Genomic DNA, 13,016 nt, shown 5'->3' on the forward strand with positions numbered 1-13,016 from the left:
ATAAGGCCCACCCCCAGGAATTTGGGTGTTAGAAAGAAAAAAAGATGGAGAGTTGGCCCCTGATGCTTGAAGCCATAAGATGTAAATCTTGGGTATATTGGGCAGTCGTGTCCCCCATAGGACAAATGGCTCTATACACAAGAGGCAGAGACTCTAACATTGCTGGTCCATAGACAAGCTGTATTTTTACCCCTAAAGTAGGTTCTTCAACTTCTATTTGGGAAATATTCTTTTTTCTTTTTGCCTTAAGTGGTCAAAATCTGGTTTGGTTGCCTTCTTCCCCAACCCCCAAATCTAAAGTAACACAGCTTCTATCCAAATAAATTGAACTCTCTCATCTTCAGATAATCTCCCGGCCAGGGATGATTGTTTTCTTTCCTAGCCCTGTCCATCTCTATGACTTCTATAATACTGCCTTGAGTCAACTGCTCACATTTCTCCTTTCTTTTAAATTGAAAGATGGCCATTAGCTTAACTACTAAAGATGTACTTTCTCTAGCTAAAATTGACCTATATGACTTAGAGATATTTTCACCTTGTTTTTTTCACTTCTGAGCCTTTCTCCTTCAGATTGTTGTACAGAATACTATAGTTTCCTATAAAAGAAAGTTCCATAGACATAGCTCAGTAAAAAATAATAACTATATATATACATACATACACACACACACACAAATATATATATACATATCATAAGATGGGTCTTTATTTCATCCACTTAGATTTTATAACCACACCATGGCATATGGAAGTTCCTGGGCCAGGGTTGAATCTGTGCCTCTGCAGAGGCCCAACCCACTGTGCCACAATGGGAACTTCTCATCCACTTAGATCTTGAAGTAAGAGAAAAAAGATGTGTGATACTTTATAATAAATAACCTTTGAGGGAGTTCCCGTCGTGGCGCAGTGGTTAACGAATCCGACTAGGAACCATGAGGTTGCGGGTTCGGTCCCTGCCCTTGCTCAGTGGGTTAAGGATCTGGCGTTGCCGTGAGCTGTGGTGTAGGTTGCAGACGCGGCTCGGATCCCGCGTTGCTGTGGCTCTGGTGTAGGCCGGTGGCTACAGCTCCGATTGGACCCCTAGCCTGGGAACCTCCATATGCCGCGGGAGCGGCCCAAAGAAATAGCAAAAAGCCAAAAAAAAAAAATCACTTACATCCTTAGGGTAAATGTTAAAAAAAAATAATAATAATAATCCTTTGAAATAAATATCTTAAAACTAGAAACATGGTAAGTCATCAAAACAACAATGTGATGGCATCCTGCCTCCTTAGCAATCCAAATTCCAATATCATATCCACTTATAACAATGTAAGTATGTATTCCACATAGTACTGGGATATTCTTCTGAGGAAGAAACACAAATACAGAAATTATCTGAGCAAAGATATTACTGACCAGCATAGGAAGAAAAGGGTTAATGAGGAAAAGGGAAAGGTGCTAAGAGATAAGAATTAATAGCTTATTCACAACTATTATTAAAATATTCCTTTGTTTTGATTTTTTTAGAGGTCTTACCAGCTTATGCATTCTTAAAAAAAAAAATTCCCTAATGGTTTTTCTTTCTAATTTATGTAAATATGTATCCCCTCAGAAAAAAATCCAATTCCAAGATTAGAAAGCTTTCCTTCTGTTCAGTCCTTAGGGACCATGAAATATGTTTACCCCCATAGGCAATACAAGTCCTGTGAAATGCAGGCAGAGCTTGCATGCCTTAAAATGCATTTCTCTGACTGTACAATCATTAGAAAGCTTTCCTTCTGTTCAGTCCTTAGGGACCATGAAATATGTTTACCCCCATAGGCAATACAAGTCCTGTGAAATGCAGGCAGAGCTTGCATGCCTTAAAATGCATTTCTCTGACTGTACAATCATTACCAGTATAAGCAAAGCAAATCCAAATTACCACTTCCACTCCAGGCCAACTAGAGAAGAGACAGCCCTCATTTTAGAATTCTTTAAACCTTCCCTGACAGAAGTGCTAGGAAAAGCATAACATACGGAATCACAAATTGATCTTTTGACAAACTGCCAATCTAGTGACTCTTAAAGGAAGAACAACAGCGAACACTAAGGACAAAAGTAATAGCTGAGAGACGGAGTTGAAAATTGAACTAAAAATGCAGAGAAAGGGGGGTAAAAAGGAGCCAGCCCAGCCTACATGTAACTTCAGAGTCCCATGAGAAAACTTCATGAGAATATTTTATTGCTTTCAAATTTATGAATAAATATCTTTGTAGCAGAAAATCTCCATGGCTAGGTGGAATTCTCTGGGATTGGATATTATAAGCTCAAAATTTCTGGCAGAAATTAAAGGTTAGGAAAAGACATTCCCACTTTTTGTCTCAAGGGATGATTCATTTTCAAAGACATGCACATATATCTATATTTTTTTCTTTTTTGGCTGCCCCACAGCATACGGGGTTCCCAGGCCAGGGATCAGATCCGAGCAAACCACACTGCAGCTGTGGCAATGCCAGATCCTCAACCCACTGTGCTGGGCAGGGGATTGAACGTGTGTCCCAGCACTCCAGAGATGCGCCAATCCCGTTGCGCCACAGCGTTAACTCCAATATGCATATATATTTAATCTGTAAATTTTACTTTAACAATGTGTTTAGAATATTAATATTTCTGGACAGAATGTCTTTGTTCTATGAAAGCTGCTGATCCATTTATAAATTAATTTTGTGAAGAATTTTCATAATATAAAAAAATTTTCGGTGCCTAATTCTTAAATATGTCTGAATGGAGAGCCAAGTCTCACCAGACATTTAAGGAAAGTTCCGAAATGAAAGGCAGAGACAAAAATAAATACAAGAAAAAGAAAGGGATGGAATGCAGGCAATAGAAAAAGTTTTGTTTTTTTGACTTAAAATCATCCAAGAGGTCAGAAGACTTAGTGTTTTTCACACATTCCCCCCATAAAAAAGCTTGATTTGAGATGCCTTGAGGAAGCATTCTCACTACGTCTTGCCACTATTTGCCAGAATTTCTGCCTTGTTGGAATCAGACAATCTGCCCAACTCCTCTTTAGTAGAGTATAACACAAACACTCAAAACATAAACATCTTTAAAGTAAAAAAAGTTTGCATTCCTCTGTCATACTATTAATAGTGTCAGTATAATTAGCATATATTCAGTATATATTCAATTCACCTGGCAAAAATTACTACTCATTCCAAATAGCTGGCATTTATTTGACCTCTTCCTTTTGCTGGACACTATGAGAAAACCCTTATAAGCATAGCAAATACAACCAATATTTTCATCAAGAAAATGAGGAAAACAAGGATTTGAAAGGTCAACTGACATCGCCAAGATGACAAAGCCAGGATTTGAATCTAGATATTCCTGGAACTAAAGCTTTACCTTTAACTTCCTTCTTTAAAACATGTAAAAGGAAAACTAAAGTTGTATTGGGAGGGTACAGAAGGAGGGGGAGTATATGGTAAACTGGCAATATGTGTCCCCTGATAGATTTGTTCCTCAAAAGTTTTACAAGTTGAAGATAAAAATAAATATAGAACTATTTCAAAAAGGGAGCAGAGCTGTCTTCCTAGTCAGGGACTCACACAGGGCCTTGCCTTGATAGTGTTTTGATAGGGTTACCACCATCCAAGGGTGGGGGTGCTAAATGCTGTTTCAAAAGAAGATGCATGGCAAGATCAGAGGTCACCTGGAAAGACTTTAAACCCAAAAGCGAATCTGCCTTTCAGCAGCAAATTCCCATTAACAAAATGCAGGGAAACACATGCATAAGAATCAAAATAGCAGTCCACGTCCAAATATGATTAGAATGTTTGTTTTTCCAGTAAACAAACCTATGTGGGAAGTTAAGTCATAGTCAGAAAGTTGCTTAGTGAGCATAGAAACAAAGCCAGGGAGTTAGATTCTCTTAATATTTCACCAAGCTAGTCATCCCATTCACCCATTTATTCACTTACAAACTATTGAGTACCTCTTTTATGCCTGACATTGCTCTTCATGCTGCAGATATGCTTGTTAGTAACAGACAAAGTTCTCACTCTAAAGGAGTCCACATTTTAGTGAAAGAAATGGACAATCTCAAAAAAATAGAGAATAGGATTTTAGATACTTATATATGCAACAAATAACATTAAGCATGGTAAGAAGATAGAAGTTTAATAGGGTGGTCAAACAATATCTAGCAGACTACTTGAAATCTGAAGAGGTAAGAGAGATCATTGTGTTAAGTCCTGGAAGGACAACAGTCCAGCTGAGGAAACAGCAAGTGTAGAGAGCCAAAGTGGAGATGAGCTCATTATGTTTGAGGGGTAGTATGGCTGGAGCCCATGGGAGATGTTTTGAGAAGAGTGACAGAATCCAGTTTCTGGGAGTCAGGCCTTGGACTGGAGTGAGAGGAAAACATACTTTTTAGGGGGAGTGGAGTTAAGCCTAGATGCTAAGCTAAGTTTGTGTCAAACAACAAGTGACAAAGTTCTGGCTAATGACAAGTGCAAGTGCTGTTTGAAATTTTCTTAAAGGGAAATACACCCCTCCTTATTTTTCTCCTTCCCAATGGCTACGATGTGGTTGTAAATGGCCAAGCTGAAATCTGAGAATCCATACTGGACCATGAAAAAGGAGCTTCATACTAAGAATGGAAAAGTAGCAAGATGGAGGAGCCCATACCTCTGAGAATTATGACTCTTCCAGTGTGTTTTCTGTCACTTGTAGCTGAATCTAATCCTAACTAATATACTTCATTCTTAACTTATTTGAGACTGCATAATGGCCAGAAATTTTAAACCAGGACATTGACTCGCATCTCCTCAGCAACACTGATGGAATATCCTGAGCCCTATTTATAGTTTACAATAGGTTCTTCACAACTTGGCAAATTGTTTATTGTGGCACCCAAACTCCACTTAGTAAGCAGCACTAGTCTACTCACTGAGGTCTGCGTCTTTTATTCTGGTCAATGACTTGATTGGACATTGTGTCTCTTTGGCTTTTAGGATATGCAGATGTATTCTCCCTCCAACCCTAAAAAGACTTTTGAACTTGATGGCATCTTGCATTCTTTCTTAATTTAGAATCCCACAACTCTCATAAATAGTAAAATCACATCCAGTTTAATTCTGGAAGTTTTCCATCCAATGGAGGGGGAAAAATTAAAGATATAGGCTAGAGAAGGCTAGAGGGAAATCAAACAGAGGGAATGGACTTTGCTAAAAGAAACCATGGATTGACTTTTCTCATTCATCATTCTCTAAAGATTCATCCAAGTTGTTGTGCGTATCAATAGTTTGTGGGTTTTTTAATTGCTGAGTAGTATTCCATGATAATGACAGTTTAATTAACCATTCATCCATTGAAGAACATCTGGGTTGTTTCCAACTTGGGGCTATTACAAATAAATCTGCTACAAAAATACATGGACAGGTTTTGTGTGAAAATAAATTTTCACTTCTCTGGGATAAATGCTCAAGAGTGCAATGATTGGGTCATACATAGCCATACATTTAGTCTTTTAAGAAAGTGCCAAACTGTTTTTCAGAGGGGACTGTACCATTTTATATTCCCAACAGCTATGTATAAGTGATTCAGTTTCTTTTGAGTCCTCATTAGATTTTGGTGTTGTCACTTATTTATTTATTTAGTTAGTTAGTTAGTTTTAGTTTTAGTTTTAGCCATTCAGATAGGTGTCTAGTGATATCTCATTAACTGTGGTTTAATTCGTATTTCTTTGATTACCAATGATGTTAACTTGGTTAACCAATGATGTTAACACTGAATTAGCCTTGCATACCTGGAATTAACCCCACCTGGTCACTGTACATAATTCTTTTATACAATGCTGAATTTTATTTACTAACATTTCATTAAGAATTTTTGAGTCGGAGTTCCTGTCTTGGCACAGGGGAAACGAATCCGACTAGGAACTATGAGGTTGTGGGTTCCATCCCTGGCCTTGCTCAGTGGGTTAAGGATCCAGCGTGCAGTGAGCTGTGGTATAGGACGCAGACACAGCTCGGATCTGGTGTTGCTATGGCTCTGGCATAGGCTGGCAGCTTCAGCTCCCGTTCGATCCCTAGCCTGGGAACCTCCATGTGCCATGTCCTGCAAGTGCAGCTCTAAAAAGAGACAAAAGACAAAAAAAAAAAAAAAAAAAAAAAAAAAAAAGAAGAATTTTTGAGTCTATGTTGAGTTTGAATCTATAAGAGATACTTGTTTGTAGGGTTTTTTAATTATCTTTGGTTTTGGTATCAGGGTAACAGTAGTTACACAAAATGAGTTGGGGAGTATTTCTACCTCTTCTCTTTTTCTCAAAAAGATAATGTAAAACTGGTAGTAATTCTTTAAATGTTTGGTAAAGCTCTCCAGTGAAACCATCTGGGCCTGAAGATTTCCTTGGGGAGGAGTTTTTAAATTATGAATTTAACTTCCTTAATAGTTACAGGGTAGTCAAATTATCTATTTCATGTTGGTGAGTTATGGTATTTAAAACTTTTCAAGGAACTGGCACATTTCACCTAAGCTCTCAAATGTATGTGTGCAGAGTTGTTCATATTCCTTTATCATCCTTCTGATTTCTGCAGGGTCTGTAGTGATATCCCATGTTTCATCCTGAGTTTTTGGTAATTTGTGTCTTCTTTCTTTTTCAGTATTGCTAGACATTTGTCAATTGTACGGATTTTTTTTCCCCCAAGCAGCTTTTTCCATTGATTTGCCTTATTGTTTTTCTATTTTCAATTTTAGTGATTTCTGCTCTTATTTCCTTTTACTTTCAACTTTATATCATATTTGAAGTGAGCTTCTTGTAGACAGCATATATTTGGGTCATAATTTTGGGTCTTCCAAACAAAATACAATGATGTTTTCACACCATTTGTGTTTAATGTAATTAATAAGTTAGCACTATCATTTTATTTCTTGTTTTCTGTTAAGTGTTTTATGGTATATTCTATTTTTTAATTTGTACTTTTCCTGCCTTTCTGTGGGTTACTCACACATTTTTTTCTTGAATTCTATATTGATTTGTCTATAATGTTTTTTAGAGTATCTCTTTATAAAGCTTTTCTTGCCAGTTGCTTTAGGTATTATATTTTATATAAGTTACATACAATTATATATGATACAAACATATTTTACGTATGTGTAACTCATCTCAGTATACAGATATTGTCATTTTACCAGTTCAGGTGAAGTGTAGAAAACTTATCTCCCTTTTTTATGTCTCTTTACTTTCTCAATTTAATACTATGTCTTAAATATTTTCCTTACATACATTTAGAATCACATAAGACAACGTTATAATTTTTGCTTCAACCATCAAACATAATTTAGAAGACTGAAGAGGAAGAAGGGAAACCTATTATACTTACCCATATTTTTACTTATCCTGTTTTTTCTTCCCAATGTTCCTATATTCCTTCTTTTATAATTTCCTTTCTGTTTAGAGTACTTCCTTTTAGCTATTCTTTTAGAAAAAGTATGCTAGTGACAAGATCTCTGAGTTTTCCTTCATCTGAGAATGTCATGATTTTCCCTGCATTCCTAAAAAGGTATTTTTGCTCAATATAGGATTCTGGGTTGATAGTTCTTTTCTTTCAGCGCTTGAAACACAGTATTATTTCCTTTTGGCCTCCTTGGTTTCTAGTGTGAAATTCACTGTCATTCAAATTACCCTTTATGTAAGGCATTATTTCTTGCTCCCTGCTTTCAGGGGTTTTTCCTTTAAGTTTTTGGATGTTGAACTATGTGTTTTGGCATGGATTTTTTTGGGAATTAATCCTATTTGGGTTTCATTTGCCTCCGTAATTTTTAAAAAAAGTAACAGCTTTCCTGAGATATAATTTATATACCATAAAATTCACCTTTTAAAAGTTTACTGTAAAGTGCTTTATAGCATATTCAGAAGGTTGTGCAACCTCCACTATCTAATTTTAGACTGCATTCATCATCCCAAAAAGAAACCTGATGCATATTTGTAGTCACTCTACTTCCCCCTTACAATCCTCATAAGCCACTAATCTACTTTCTGTCTCTGTGAATTTGCCTATTCTCATTATTTCATATAAGTGAAATCATACAATATGTGGTCTTCTATAATTGGCTTCTTTCACTAGGCAAAATGTTTTCAAGGTTCATTCAAATTGTAGCATGTATTAGTACTTTATTCATTTTTTAATACCAATTAATAGTCCATGGTATTGATATACTAAATTTTATTCATTAAATTGATGGACATTTGAACTGCTTTTGAATAATGCTGCTATGAACATTTGCACACAAGGTTTGTGTAGATATATGTTTTCATCTCCATTAGAAGTGGAATTGCTGATGAATTCTATGTTTCTGTTTGTTTGTTTGTTTGTTTGTTTGTTTGTTTGTTTATGGCCACACCTGTGACATATGGAAGTTCCTGGGCTGGGGGTCGTAGTCCACACCATAGCCACAGCAACACCAGATCCAAACCACATCTGCAACCTGTGCCATAGCTTGCAGCAATGCCAGATCCTTAACTCACTGAGTGAGGCCAGGGATTGAACCTGCATCCTCATACACACTATGTTGGGTTCTTAACGTGCTGAGCCACAATGGGAACTCCAGATGTGGTAACTCTATGTTTAATTGAAGAGATCCAAACTGTTTTCCAGCTGCAGCATTTTACAAGCCCTCTGCCCTCAGCAATGGATGAGAGTTCCAATTTCTCCACATGCTCACCAAAATTATTATTATCTGTGCTTCTTACCATAGCTATCTTAAAGAGTATGAAGTGGTGTCTCATTGTTTTGCTGTGCATTTCATGTTGAGTATCTTTTCAAATGCTATTGACAATTTGTATATCTTATTTATAGAAACATACATACAGATCCTTTGCCCATTTCTAATTAGATTGTCTTTCAATTATTGAGATGTATGAGTTCTTTATTCCAGAAAAAGTCTCCTATCAGATATGTGATTTGCAAATATTTTTCCCATTCTGAGGGTAGTCTTTTCACTTTCTCTCTTGATGGAGTCCTTTGAAGGACCAAAGTTTTAAATTTTGATCAAGTCCAATTTATTGAGTATTTTCTTTTGTTGTTTGTGCTTTTGGTGTCCTATCTAAGAAGTCTTTTCCTAACTGAAGTCACAAAGATTTACTAACATGTTTTCTTTTAAGAATTTTACAGTTTTAGCTCTTACAATGAGTTCTACGATCCATTCTGAGTTAATTTTTGTATGTGGTATTAGGGAGGGCTCCAATTTTATTCTGTTGCATGTAGACACTCAGCTTTCCCAGCACTATATATTGAAAAACCATCTTTCCTTCATTTAGTTGTTTGGGCAACTTTGTTGAAAATTTGCCCAGCTTCTTAAATCTGTAGGTTTATGTCTTTTGTCAAATTTCAGAAGTTTTCAGCCATTATTTGAGTATTTTTAGCCTCACCTTCTTTCTTCTTCCAGGGCTCTGATGATATATGAATGTTAAATCTTTTGACACGAATGTTAGATAATCACTCAACTCCATGAGACTATGTTCATTTTTTTAAAATCTATTTTCTATCATTAGATTGGGTAATTTCTACTGTTCTATCTATGAGTTCACTGATTCTTTCCTTCTACCCCTCCATTGTGTTGTTAAGCCTATCCACTTAGGTTTTTATTCCGATTATTATAATTTTTAGTTCTAAAATTTCAATTTGGTTCTTATATCATCTATTACTTTGCTGAGATTTCTATTTTTTGTTTCAAGTTGCTCATTGAGCATTTTTACATCTGTTTTGTCAGATATTCTAAAATCTCTTATCATTCTGTTTTTATCATTAATTGCCTTTTTTATATAAGGTTTGAGAAATCTTCCTGGTTCTTGCTACGATAATTCATTTTTAATTGAAATCTAGATATTTGGGGTATCATGAGATTTTAGATCTTACTTAAATATTTTGTTTTAGCTGGTTTTTCTGACACAGCACTGCAAGAGGAGGTGGAGGTGGGGAGCAGGCACTACCTCTTGACTGCCAGGTTGAGGGAGAAGACCAAGTTCTCCACTTGGCCTCCAGTGACATTCAAGATGGGAAGCTTCTCATTACTGGCTAATGGGGATGAAAGCCCTGCCTCCTTAATTAACTTTCTCTGACACCAGAAGAGGGGAGCGGAAGTTGGGGCACTTCATCACCTAGTGAGGATGGAAGTCTAGGCTCTCCACCAGACCTTCAGGGCATGGGTGGGGTGGGGGGTGGGGTCACAAATTTTTTTCATAGCTTTTGTCTGGAGTATAGGAGTTATTGTCTAAATGTTTTCTGTCTGCTACACTGCCCCTTTACTGGTCACTCAGCTAAAGAGAATAATATTGGGGGGGGGGCTTTTTTTGTCTGCACTATTGGCATATCCAGGTTGCCAGCTTCCTCACTTTCAAGTCTGGGACAAATGAGACAAAACAAACCAACAAACAAACACTCCAAAGAAACAAAAAACAATCCAGGAAAATTACTGTGTTCCTTGGGTTTCCAGGGCCCTAGCTGGTCTGTCTTTTTTCCACCTTTTAGAGTATCATGTTGGTTTTATGTGTAAGGTTCAAGGTTTTTAGCTGTACTTAGTGAGACAAAGCGGGAAAAGTAGGTCTACTCCATCTTCCCAGAAGCAGGACTCTAAGTAGACTTTTTTATAAATAGAATCATATTTTAATCACTAGGAGATATTAATAGTTAAAGGAACTTTGAAGTTAACCCTTTCACAGGTAATAATAATTCCCCTGTGTGTCTTTTCTGTACGTTAAAACTATATATAGGGTTTGCTTTAAATGAGAAGTGCCTATAGATTATTCACACATTTCTGAATATTTACCATAGCTGTGCTCTTCCAATATTTGAATTAAATTTCTCTAAATGATTACTTTTTAAAATGTTTTTCCCTTAATGCCATTCTGAGGATATTTCAATGGAAGGCAAGTCCTTAAACTGCCTAGTGTTTAAGGATATAATGAGAATTTCCACATCTTTCTAGAAGTATAAAATGGAAACATTTCTCAGAAGTAGTCTGTGTTAGAAGCTTGCCTGTGTCTAATAGATTATTTCACTTCTCTTACTGAGTTTCTATATACTCATAATAATTGACTATTAAAGATATTTATGTAACCTTTTGGATTTCCAGACCTTTTTAAAAAAATAACCATTCCTCCTTCTCAAATATCTGCTCTTTTATATGTATAATACCTAGTAATACTATCTTTTATTGCCCTCTATCTGCCAGGCACTCTACTAATGAGCTCCTAATATACTTTATCTTATTTAATCCTATTTAAGACAAAGAAAGTGAAGCTCAGAAAGACTGAGACGGAACTGAAAAGTGTTCACTAGTGGTAAAGCCAGCGTCTGCAGATAGGCCCTCTGCCTCCCAGCTTCATGCTTGTTTTGACAATCTACATCGGACAGAATAAGCATCTCCTCCTTCCAAGGTGAAAGCTTATACTATATTTTCTCTCTTAATGCTATTTTGTAATTTCTAACATTTTTTGAGTTTTATCTTGGTCCATTTGTTTTTTTTACCTAAGAAATAAATTTTAATAAAAAATTTAAAATATAAGATATCTGTAGTAGGTTTTGAGGTTACACTCAAAGTTTATTTACTATTTTAAATTTCAGTATGTCATTAAAAACACTGTCAGTTCTTCAAAGTTTTACCACATGAACCCTGCTGTACTGTATTTGGATATAAAGAGAAAACAACAGGGTAGCTGCTATCACATGTGCTAACTGTGCCAAGAGGAAAGAAATAACAGGAAATGTAAAATAAAATAAGCTGTTAATAAGTCTTTGTTAATGTTAAGAAGACTTACTGTTTAAAACATGATGTTTTTAATTTAACCTAGAAGATAAAAAGGCTTCATGTCTAAGTATTTCTTTATTCAATGCAGATTTATATTAAAATTTTAATTCCCTTTCATTTAAATTTTATAAAAGAATGGTTATTTAATTTGCCTCTCGATTTCAAAACATTTGGTAATCAATATTTTTTCTTTCAAAAGATTTTAGCCAATAAATCCTCTTACATACACTAAATAATACTTGCTTTTCATCAATTCATTTCAACGATTTCCAAACAATTAATCAGGTGAATTTCTTACTAATGGCTTAATCAGTAGTTCTTTACATCTGTCATTATTTGCTAATCTTATACATTTACAAAGTTTTCTTGTCATTTTTCTTCAGTAAAGTTGAAGATACCACACACACCCCAATTTGTACAAAACAAGGCTCCCTATACCATGATGGAACTTTTCAAATGCTAAATTTAAACCCTGTTTGTTATTTGGATAAATACACATATTCTAGATAAATATCCCTTCAGTTATACTAAACTCCCATTTAGGAAGGTTTACATTAATTTTTTTTCTTGGTAATCCACTCCTATTTGGGAAGCCTCTTTTTGCTGTACATTTTTGTATTCAATTGCTATCGAATTAACATTAGAAAATGTTGAAATCATATTTATGAACATTTTAGTTATTTAAAATTTTTTTTTTTTTGCTATGTTCAATTCCCTAATGATAGAAATGGTCCTTCTAGACCCAAAATTTAAGTAGTTCTTTTGTAAAATGATTGTGGTAAATGAAAATAATTAACAGTTATTAACATGATGTCTTAGTATAAAAAACACTTTCTTGTATTGGTGCTATAATTTTATCTAGAATACTCCTGGAAGGCAACAACCACTACACATTTTCAAAACATAATAGATACAGCACTTGCAAGTTGGAAAGTCAGTCAAGACTACCGGTATTTTTACACACACTGACCATGGGAGGAAGACTATCAGCGGCATCATCACCTTAGGAAATAATGATGTAGCTATGCGAATTTAAAATTTTCATATAGTAAATGTATTTATAAGAATAATGTCGGGGAAGAGAACTGATATTTATCTATTCACTTCCATTATTATGAATTACTCTAAAAAACGTCTACCTCTCCATTTTGAATTATTTTCTGTTCAGAAAATAAGCCATTTTAATTTCTCATGATGGCTGGTTACGGAGAGGAGTACTTGTTATTTCCAAGAGCAAG

General features: G+C 35.5%; 1 protein-coding gene across 1 annotated transcript in view; it reads right to left on the bottom strand.

Moving 5' to 3' along the window:
* Positions 1 to 13,016, bottom strand: part of ZNF366 (zinc finger protein 366) — a 404,477-nt gene that overhangs the window by 390,878 nt on the left and 583 nt on the right. The window lies entirely within an intron of this gene.

Source organism: Sus scrofa, chromosome 16, assembly GCF_054392235.1.
Source record: "Sus scrofa isolate SSC_HxYL_T2T_F1_AM1 chromosome 16, Sscrofa_HxYL_maternal_Yorkshire_Landrace_v2.0, whole genome shotgun sequence".
In the NCBI taxonomy this organism is placed as follows: domain Eukaryota; kingdom Metazoa; phylum Chordata; class Mammalia; order Artiodactyla; family Suidae; genus Sus; species Sus scrofa.